The following is a 10,924-nucleotide window of genomic DNA, read 5'->3' as shown; positions in this document are numbered from 1 at the left end:
CTGGGCTGGAAAGATAGTTCAGGTGTCAAGGCACCCACCTGACAAGTGGCTGGCCTCAGTTCAATTCCCAGCACTGCATTTAGTCCCTCCATGTCCTACCAGGAGTAAAACTGGGCATGACCCAACCACAGCCCCCCCCCCCCAAACGAAAGAATAACGTAACTGGGGCTGGAGCAGGAAGGGCATTTGCCTGACATATGGCTGACCTGGGTTCAATCTCTGGCATCCCAGATAGCCCCCGGAGCACCTCCAGGTGTGATTCCTGAGTGCCAAGCCAGGAGTAACCCCTGAGCATCGCCTGGTGTGGCCCAAAAACAAAAAACAAAACCCAAAACCAATATAGTCAAAGATGACAGGGCTGGAGTGATAGCATAGCGGGTAGGGCATTTGCCTTGCATGCGGCCGACCCAGGTTCGATTCCCAGTCTCCCACATGGTCCCCCGAGCACCACCAGGAGTAATTCCTGAGTGCATGAGCCAGGGGTAACCCCTGTGCATAGCTGGGTGTGACCCCAAAAAACAAAACAAAGCAAAACAAAAAAGATGAATAGCTTTATCAATAAACAGCACTGGAGCAATTAGATATGCATACACAGCACACACACACAAGCTTTGATTATTAATTCACATTAGATCTCAGTCCTAAACATAAGCCCTTAAAGAGCAAGTCTAGATGAGGAAAACAGGGGGGAAGACTAAGTTTGAATTAGGGAAACATCTTTTAGATCCGACATCAAAGGCACAGTCCAGATAAGGGGAAAAAACCCAAAACAAAACAAAGCAGGCATTTATCACAAGGAGACGGAACATCTTCAGACGACTTGGCAAAGAAAACAAATCGAGAAGCCACAGACTTGGAGAAGCTATTTGCAAAGCCTCCGTCTGATAAACGTGCTTCCAGCATAGATACATCAGCCGGAAATGTGATAGTAATCAAGCGAGGCCCCCCAACCCCCACCCCACACCCATGTCTTCTCAAATGGGCAAAAATCCTAATCAGACACTTCACCCAAGATAACAGAACAGAAGCACAGAAGCTTCTGGATCTCAGATTCAGCAGGGCAACAGACATGGAAAATCTCTTAATCTGGGGGAGGATTGGAGCCACCGGAGCACTGCAGAGCTTCTCCAGGGACCCAGAGGGAAGCTGTCCCCGGTGGGTGTGACTTAACCCTGCCCAGCCCGGCTATCTGGCGGCTTGGATGAAGCCCGTGGCCCTGCTGGTGCCGCCCACTCCGACTGCCCACCAGCTGGGAAGGCCTTCCTTCCTCTCCGTTCAGGAGAGCCACGTCCCTCCAAGAGCTGGGACGCGGGACCTGCCCGAGTGGGTCCCCGTGGTGTCCCTGGGGCCCCGCTGTGGGTGCACCTGGACATTCTGAGCCAGCCAGGACGTGCTGTGTCCAGCGGGTAGGCCCGAGGGTGGCAGCAGACAGCCTGCGTGAAAACTGATGCAGAGACCAGTATCGGGAAGCCGGCAGAGGCAGCTCCGGGCATCCAGCATCCTCTGCACAGCCCTGATGTCACTGGATCACCCCGACCTGAAGTGAGCGCCCCTCCCACGCCCAACCAGGAAGTCACCTACCCTCGGGGAAGTGCTAATCTGCTGGCAACAGCCCCGCCAATGAGAAGCCTCGAAGCCCAGCCAATGAGACGCACCGCCCCCAATCTCGTCCAGTGAACTCTCTTCAGAGCAGCCTCGACCCCGCCCCCTCATAATCTATGTAAATTAGCCCACCCTTCGCACATTGACTCCAAGTGCCATTCCTTGCCCTATTCCCAACCAAGCTAATTCTGCTGGCAGATCTTCTGGTTATTTTCAACGGGACGACTATGATTACAGGGCAGACTCTCAAAATAAACACACACCTACCATATGATGGAGCAGTACTCTCCTAGGCTCTCATCCGGAGACATGAAGCATGTGTTCGCACCAGCGTTTTACACACAAATGTCCACGGCAGCTGTGTTTGTAACAGGCCCCATCTGAGACGACCCGAACGTCTATCAACGGATGAGCACATAAGCAAATTGTGCTGTGAGCGCTTTGCAAGGAGCAGTCTCCAAGAAGGACTGAACCATCCATACTGGGGTCTCCCAATCATTATGCTGATTGAAGGAAGCCAAACAGCAAGAATACATCCCAGACAACTGCATTTATATCAAATCCTACAGAATGCAGAGGAGTTTATGGGGAAAATAGAAAACCGAACCAATAGAAAACAGAACTTCTCTTGGAGAAAGGGTGAGGAAGCACAGAGAGGAGAGAGTGGAAAGATTACAAAATGCAGGAGAAAACTTTGGGGAGTGATGGATATGTTTATTCTCTTGATTCTGGCATTCGTTTCAAAGGTATATGCATATAGTAAAACTTAGCAAGTTGCTTGCTTTCAACATAGACGTTTGCCTGTTGATTCAACCTCAAGAAAGCCAATAAAAGAATCACTGTCACTGTCATCCCGTTGCTCATCAATTTGTTTGAGTGGGCACCAGTAATGTCTCTCATTGAGAGACTTATTGTTACTGTTTTTTGGCATATCCAATATGCACGGGTAGCTTGCCAGGCTCTGCCGCGTGGGCTCGATACTCCCAGTAGCTTGCCGGGCTCTCTGAGAGGGGCGGAGGAATCGAACTCGGGTCGGCAGTGTGAAAGGCGAACGTATGACTCTTGAAAGGCACATTTAGAAAAGAAAATGATCTTAGAATTTAAAATCAAGAAGCAGAAAGGAAAATATTTCGAGGATTCTTCAAAAGGAAGTTGTGGCATGGGTCCAATAATTAAAATAATACCAACAAAGGAATGGGAGAGAAAGAAGCAAAAAGGTAAGAAGATGAGACAGGGTCATATAATAGGATTTGCAAGAAAGCAAAAGAGAGAGTTTTTGAAAAACAGAGAGGAGCAATGTCCTGAAGAAACAATGAGGGGCGTTTTCTGGACACTAAGGGCCTGGATTTCTAGACCTCCAAGCGAGGCCCAGCCAGGGCTCAGCACAGTGAACGAAGACAAAGTCACTGAAAACACATCAGTGAGAACTTTCAAAGCGCGGGCAACAAAGCGAAGGTATGAACACACTCAGAGAAAGTGCACGGGGCACCGGCGGAAGCGCGAGCGCTTTTTCCTTACTGGATTTCTCGGTTGCTACCTGAATAGCTAAGAGATAATGGCTGAAGGCCTTTGCGCTTATTGGAAATAATTTCCTACTTAGGATTCTGTGCTCTCAGCCAAAGCTCTCACATGCTGTTGAGAGAGGAAAGAGGAAGGGATATTTTCAGACAATGCCGTGTCTCAATATGCTTGCTTGCGACTCTTGTTCTCAGCAAGGAGAGCTTGCTCTAACAATGAAGAATTTGAGGATGCCTGTGTGATTGGCATATAAGGAACCTAAGCAAATGGAGGTGGAGGGCAGGGAAAGCATGGACTATGAGGAAAAGATTGTCTAAGAAGATTAACAACGATTCGGGGCTGGAGTATTAGCACAGTAGGTAGGGCATTTGCCTTGTATGTGGCCGACCCAGGTTCAATTCCCAGCATCCCATATGGTGCCCCGAGCACTGCCAGGAGTAATGCCTGAGTGCAAGCCAGGAGTAACCCCTGTGCATTTCTGGGTGTGACCCAAAAAAGCAAAAAAAAAAAGAAAAGAAAAGAAAGAAAGAAAGAAAGAAAGAAAGAAAGAAAGAAAGAAAGAAAGAAAGAAAGAAAGGAAGGAAGAAAGAAAGAAAGAAAGAAAGAAAGAAAGAAAGAAAGAAAGAAAGAAAGAAAGAAAGAAGATTAACAATTATATACTTCATGGGGAATAGTTGCAAAAAAAATTAAAAAAATACAAGTGGTGGGGCTGGAGCAGGTAGGGCATTTGCCTTGCACATGGCCGAACCGACTTCCATCCCCAACATGCCATAGGGTCCCCAAGAACCACCAGGAGTAATTTCTGAATGCAGAACCAGAAGGAACCTCTGAGCATCTCCAGCTATGACCCAAACAGAAAAAAAAAGTGGTATTTAATCTGTAATTAGAAATTATATCTACAGTGACAAATACAGTTGTCATTTCAAGTCATTATTGTACAAGGTACAATAATATAGATGTTAAGTAGCGATTTAGTTTTTTTTAAAATCAGATACTCTCTTAGGGGCATGGAAAGGGAAAGAAATACATTTGAGGGTCTGGGAAGGGGTTAGGGGTTACTAACCTCTAACAAGCACCCTCCCCACTGTACTATTGCTCTGGCCTCAAACGTCAACAGATTAATAAGAATTTAAGCCTGTTATTTGTCAATATGGAGGCAAATACCAGAAGACAAAAAGCAGATAAAACCGTGGCATGTGGGAAATGGAAAGTGAACTGCTCATTTCATTAAATAACTTGGAGCACTAGTTACTTTTTTTAAATCACACAAGTCTACAGCTTTTACTTTATACATTTTTTAAATTGTGTGTGTGCATGCATGAATGTGAGCCTCGTGCAAGGCAGGTGTTCTCCAGCTGCGCTGTGCCACCGGCTCATACTCTTTGCTTTTTATTTGAAAAGAAGGAACGCAGACAGGAGAAAAGAAAGTTTCCCAAAACTGAAGGAAGTCCGTGTCCAGACTATAGGTCATTTAAGTTCCAAATCGAACATTGAATAAAAGACACGTGTGTTGGCCCAAACCTAATATTTTCAGGTCATCAAACGTAAGTAAATCTTCTTGTTTGTTGGTGTGTGTTTAGGGGCCACCCCAGATGTGCTCAGGTTTATTCTGGTTCTATGCTCAGGGGTCACTCCTGAACCTGCGTCAGACACATGCAAGGCAAGAGCCTAACCTGCTGCACTGTCTCTCCAACGCCCCCACATCAAGGATCTTTGGGGTTTGGTGGTGGTTTTCGGGCCATATCCAGTGGTGCTCAGGGCTTATACCTGCCCACATGCTCAAGGATCGCTCCTGGTGGTATTACCGGGCCCGAACCCTGGTTGGCTACGTGCAAGGCAAGCGACATCACTCATGCTATCTCTCCAGTGCTCAGAGAGGTTCATTCTATTTTGGGGCAGGGGGCTGTTTTGGGTCACACATGATGATGTTGAAGGGTTTTTCCTGGCCCTGCACTCAGGAGTTACTCCTGGCAGTGCACCGGGGATCATATGGGATGCCGGGGATTGAACCCAGGCCGGCTGCATGCAAGGCAAATGCCCTACCCGCCGTGCTATTGCTCCGGCCCCTAAAGGTTTATTCTTAAAATGATAGTAGCCTCAGACATCTTGTCCGGAACACTGAATAAGTAAACAATTCTGAGAAATCAAGCTTAAAAGCCTATATTCTCCACTCACATAGTTAGGATCCAGAAGGCAAAATACGCCTTAGACAGTTTTTGTGCAACAGGCCCACCTGCGAAAGGCAGCTCGGCGGCATCGGGACCCCATGCCACAGCGGCAGGGTGAGCGCTGACTGCTCCGTCCGATCTGGTCCCCGAGCGAGGGCACAACTGTGGATCACGTGCACATTTCTCATCGAACGTGAAAAGCACTCTTCAGCCCCAAATACTGGCCGTCTTCTCTAGTAGAGTATTTCCAGTGCCCTTCTTTCCTTTTTTTTTGGAGGGGAGGAGGTGCACACTCAACAGTGCTCGGCTTGCTCCTGACTCTGTGCTCAGAAATCACTCCTACAGGTGCTCAGGGGACCCTTTGGGATACTGGGGATTGAACCTGGGTCAGCCATGTCCTGTCGCACTGTCCCCAGCAGCCTTATTTTTCTTCCCTTAACATTCGGGGGTCTTTGCATGATTGTTTTTGTCTTCCTTTGGTCTATCCTTCCCTTTGGAGCTGTGAGTTGGGGCCTGGACCTGGTGCCAGCAGGCCAATTTGGGGAGGGATGGTGTAGGCGGGTGGGGGCCTTGTCGGAAGTGAGAAGTGCTGTCGATTTCCTATGAAGTGTCCCTGGTGGTCAGAGCAGGGGAGGCGAGGGGGGGGTGTCCTGGGTGAATTTGGGGGAGCAAAGACAGACCAGGAATGGTTCTAACGGCACCAGAGCCCCCAGCCCTGTGTGACATTCTTGCCGCTTCTCCTCATTGGAGATAATCTGCCTGGTCGGTGTGGGTCCCCCTACCCAACATCTGCAGTCAGGAACCCCCCACCCTCCACATCTGGTGGTTGAGTGGAAGGATGAGAACTGGCCTCCGGACACGTGCCTGCCTGGAAGTGACGGGCCGGGCTGGAGGCATTCCCAGCTCCTCCTGTCATCGTGCTTGCTGGGAGCAACTTCTCTGCCTCGATCCATCATTTTCCTCTGGGCAGAAGCACCAGCAATTAACCGAACACCAAAGACCTGGCCCAGCATGCGGTCCACCCATATTTAATCCCCAGCACCCAAAGGGTCCCATGAGCATTCAGGAGTGATCCCTGAGCACAGAGCTAGGAGTCAGCTCTGAGCACCGCTGGGCATGAACAAAAACAAAAACAAAACCTGTCCCCGGTTTCCCTGATCATCCCCCTTAACAGGCACAAAAGAATTGAGTGTCTTTTTTTCTTTTGCTTGTTACAACATACGTCTCCTAGGGGTGTCCCTGGAGCCCTTGTCTGAGGGTTTACTGAGCCGTGGGGTGCGAGCTGGCCCTTCCACGTTACTCTTTCTGCCCACTGAGCTCCGAAGGCATCTACGTGACTTTCCCGTCTAAGTCTCTGTGCCCGCTGGGTGTCAGGCTGTGAACCGTGGCAGCGACACAGCTGCGTATGCGGCTGAGCACGCCCACGGCCGTGGAGCTGGGACGCCTCAGTGTCTGGCTGGGGTCAGTGGTGGAGCTGCTGGGCTGTTGTTTGCAGGAGGGAGTCGGGTGTGGGGGGGCTCTCAACTCGCCCCCTCCTGCGAAGGCTCCGGAGTCCCCAGCCCGGAGGTCGGGAGTACCTGGGATCACTCAGCAGTGTGAGATTAGTCCGTCCGGGTTTCTTGACTTCCTCCTACGGCGCTGGTCTGGAGGGGGGGCGGGGGGCGTCCATCCCTGCAGCCCCGCACAGCTAGTGCCCCTGCACCCTCCCGGGGCCAGCGGTGCTGCCTGCAGAAACCCAGAGAGCGGGGCCCAGAGATTCCCAAACAGGGCTCAGGGTGGCTGGGGCGTCTCCCAGTGCGATTCGGCCAGTCTGGGTGGGCGGATCAGCTGGGTGTGGTGTCCTGGTGCTGCTGCTGGGGCCAGGGTCATGCCAGCCGGGGTGGGGCAGGGGGCTATGCGGAGCTCTCCCAGCCCAGGGTGGAGGCTTCTCACAAAAGATCATTTGTGTGGGGTTCATCCAGGCACACGGACTCCCTGCAGCCACAAGTCAAGGTGCTTCATCCTTCACAAAAACCCCTGATTGGATGAGGCAGGGCTGGGGAGAGCAGCTTTGGGGAGAATCCGGAGCAGGGCCCAGGCCCGGGGTCAGTTCTGTGCTGCTGGAAATTTTGCATGGGGGCGAGGGAGAAGGAGAGGGAGAGAGAGAGGGAGGGGGAGGGGGGCGGGAGGGAGAGAAAGGGAGGGACAGAGACCGAGAGGGAGAGGGAGAGAGCCTGCAGCACCAGCGGGCAGGAGTTTCCGGCTATAAATAACGTGGAGTCTATAAAAAGCCAAGCGGAGATTTGGAAGCTGGAAGTCCGACACGTTGATCCGAGCTAGATAATAGGCACCATTTAGGCTGGAGTTCCGTCTGAATGTGACTGGGCACGGCCGGCCGCGGGCCCGCCTGTGCCAGGGGCTGCCAAGCCCAGCCCGCCTGCGGGGCTGCCTGATGCTCGCACTCGCCCACCGGCAGGGGGCGCCGTTTCTCGTCCCGCGGCCGGCCAGGGCCCGCGGCCAGCGGGATGGACGTGATTTCCTCAAAAGTGGATCCACGCCTGAGCACCTGGATCGGGGGACGGGCCTGAAAGATTCGCCGGCGACACTCGGACAGCCCCAGGCCTCTCCGAGCCCAGCCCTCGCTGCCCCTCGCCTGGCCCTGGCCCTGGCCCTGTGCCGGCCTCTGTCCACTGTGCCGCTCGCTCCCGGCTGGGACCTGCAGCTGGACCCCGGCACCGCGGCCCCTGGCCGGCGCTCCTGCGCGGCGGCCTGTCACCCGGCCTCCCTACGCCGCCCCCAGCCGTCCCTGTCCCCCCCACCATGGCCACCTGTGCATGCCTGAGGCCCCTGCTGTCCTGCTCTGGGTCTGGGTGGGTGTGGGGGGGACGCGGGGAAAGAGAAAGAGTGGGAGGGAGAGAGGGGTCGGGAGAGAGCAATGCCCGGCGGGGGGCTCTCTTACCTCCTGCCCCCACCCCCGCCATCCCATTAACTGTCTTGACCGGATCCCTTCCCAGTGCCTCTTAAGTTTTGAATGAGATTTTACTTTATATGTTTATTTATTTTTATTGAATCTCTGTGAGGTAGACCCTTACAGAGCCGTTCACGACTAGGCTTCAGTCGTAGTGTTCCAACACCCCTCCTTCCACCAGTGCACATCTCCCAGCTCCAGTGTCCCCAGGGTCCCTCCCATCACCCCCATCCACCCCCCCCCATAGCCTGCCTCTATGGCAGGAGCTTTTCCTCCTCCCCCTCTCCCCTCTCCCCCTCTCCCTTCTGCCCCTCTCCCTCCCTCTCCTCCCCCTTTCTCCTTTCAGGCATTATGGTTTGCAATACAGATACCGAAAGGTTCTCGGGAAAATCCCTTTACCTATTTCTAACTCTCAGTTCTTACCCAGCGTGACCATTTCCAACTGTTATTGTCCTAGTGGACCCTTCTCTCTCTTACCTGCCCGCAGCCCCACATACACTAGTGGTTGTTCCAACCATTCAGTCCTCCTAGCCCTTGTTTTCCCTGGCCTTGGATATTAGTCTTCTCCTATACATATTTTACATACCAGAGATGAATGCAGCCATTCTCTACCTGTCCCTCTCCTTCTGACTTATTTCACCCAGCATGATCCTCTTCATGTCCGTCCATTTATAGAAACATTTAATGACTTCAGTTTTTCTAGCAGCTGCAGAGTGTTCCATTGTATAGATGTGCCATAGTTTCTTTATCCAGTTGCCTGTTCTGAATGAGATTTTAAATGACCAACTATTAACTAACTGGACCTTCTCCTCACCCCTGCTACTCCCACTGGAGCCAGGTGAGCCTGGGATGTCCCCAGCCCAGCCAGCACCCTGCGCTGTTGAGCCATGCTGACATCTCAGGGCAAAGGCTGCAGAGGCCCTTGATGAAGAAACCCCTCTCCAAGTGGCCAGAGCGATAGAACAGCCAGGGCTACGGAAGGCAAAATGGCACATGGAGGGGACAGCCAGGCAGGCTTACGCTCAGGAGGGCTTCCTGGAGGAGGTGGCCCTGGGAAGGAGGGATCTGCATGGAAGAGAACATGCCCAAGGAGCACCTGAGGAGCACCCGCTATCCAGGCCTGCAGAGCCAGAAAGACAGGTGGGCCCGAGGGCTGTGCCCTGCTGTGGGTCTCCACCCGGACAGCCACCAAGATTCTGGAAGGTTCTACACAGATTCCTCAGAGAACTCAAGGTTGCCGCCTCAGTGCAAGGCTCAGTGGGGTGTGGATATGTAGCAGGGGCCGTGGGGGCCGCCGGGTCCCCCTGGGGATCCCAGCAAAGGTCCCAGGGAAAGTTGGTGCGGAAGCAGTGCTGGCCGGGGACAGTGGGCGTGTCCCCGGGCGAGCAGCCACTCCTCCTGCTGGGATCCAAGCCAACGGCCAAGTGGGTGCATGGGCCAGCCACACCTCCTGCCCGCTCCTTCTCACCCCACCTCGGTCCCAGGGGGTGGCCTCCTGCGCATTCCTGCCTGCTGGACCCGCCTGAGCTGCCCCTTCACAGGCCGCCTGGGGTGCGCTGGGTCCTCCACGCCTCCAGGGGCGCTGTCGGGCGGCCGGGTTGTTTGCACCCCATTCTCTGGGCTGGGGACAACCCCAGGAGTCCACCTCACTGAGTGGAGGGGGTAGGGGTGTCAGGGGGACCCCCTTAATCTGGTTAGAAGGTGATGGGCAACTGGCAGGGCAGCCCCGTGGGATGCTGGGAGGGACCATGTGGCTCCCAGGGGTGGGGTGGGGGGGATCCTGGGGGTCCTGCGGGAAGGAGCTGGGGTGATTTTGTTTTTGTGGAGGGGAGTTTGGGCCATACCCGGAGACGCTCAGAGTTACTCCCAGCTCTGTCTCTTAGGTCTGGCTGCAGGCAGGGCGGGCACCAGGGTGGGCGCATGAGAGGGAGCCCTAAGCCCTGCGGGACTCTCAGGGCTGACCCCGAAGGAGCTCCGGACTGACAGCTGATGGCCCCGGAGGCCGTGTGAGGATGTCTGCGGGACAGGGTACCTGGCACGGCCACCCACGCGGGCTCGGGCAGGGCTGAGGCCCACCCACCATCAGAGCTGTGTTGTGATGGCTGTGACAGTGTGTGTTGGGGGGGGTGTCTACCAGGCGCTTCTCCCGGCAAGGCCTGTGCTCGGTGGGCACCACCAACCCCCCAACCCCACCATCTGTCCGTGCCCGTGGCTGGTTGAAGTGGGTCATAGAGAGGGATCAGGAGCCTGTGGTGGAGACAGCTCTCCGGAGAGCTGCAGTAGGTGTGAAGGGAGGAGAGCGACGGGCCTGGGGTGGGCCGGGGGTCTGCGGGAGGGGGGCGCAGCGGGCGCTGTGTTTGGTTTTAGGTTGGGGACCCACACCTGGCGGTGCTCAGGGATCACTCATGGCAGGGCTCAGGGGACCTTAAGTGGTGCCAGGGATGGAGGCCGAGTGAGCCTCCCGCTGTCCTCACTGGAGAGCGGCTAAGCCTTCCTCCCCTCCTCCCCGCCTCCTCCCTCCCTCTCTCCTCTCCCCCTTCTTTCTCTCCTTCCTTTCAATAGAGAGGATGGATGCTGGCAGAATGTCCCTGGGGTGCTTGAGAGGGGGCAGGGGGTAGAGACCCTCTGCAGACCCTCTCACCTGCGCCCTGGGAGACCGGCCAGCCTGGGCCCGACTCGTGGGCAGAGG

Source organism: Sorex araneus, chromosome 6 (assembly GCF_027595985.1).
Source record: "Sorex araneus isolate mSorAra2 chromosome 6, mSorAra2.pri, whole genome shotgun sequence".
In the NCBI taxonomy this organism is placed as follows: domain Eukaryota; kingdom Metazoa; phylum Chordata; class Mammalia; order Eulipotyphla; family Soricidae; genus Sorex; species Sorex araneus.
Note: the sequence above shows the minus strand (reverse complement) of the source record.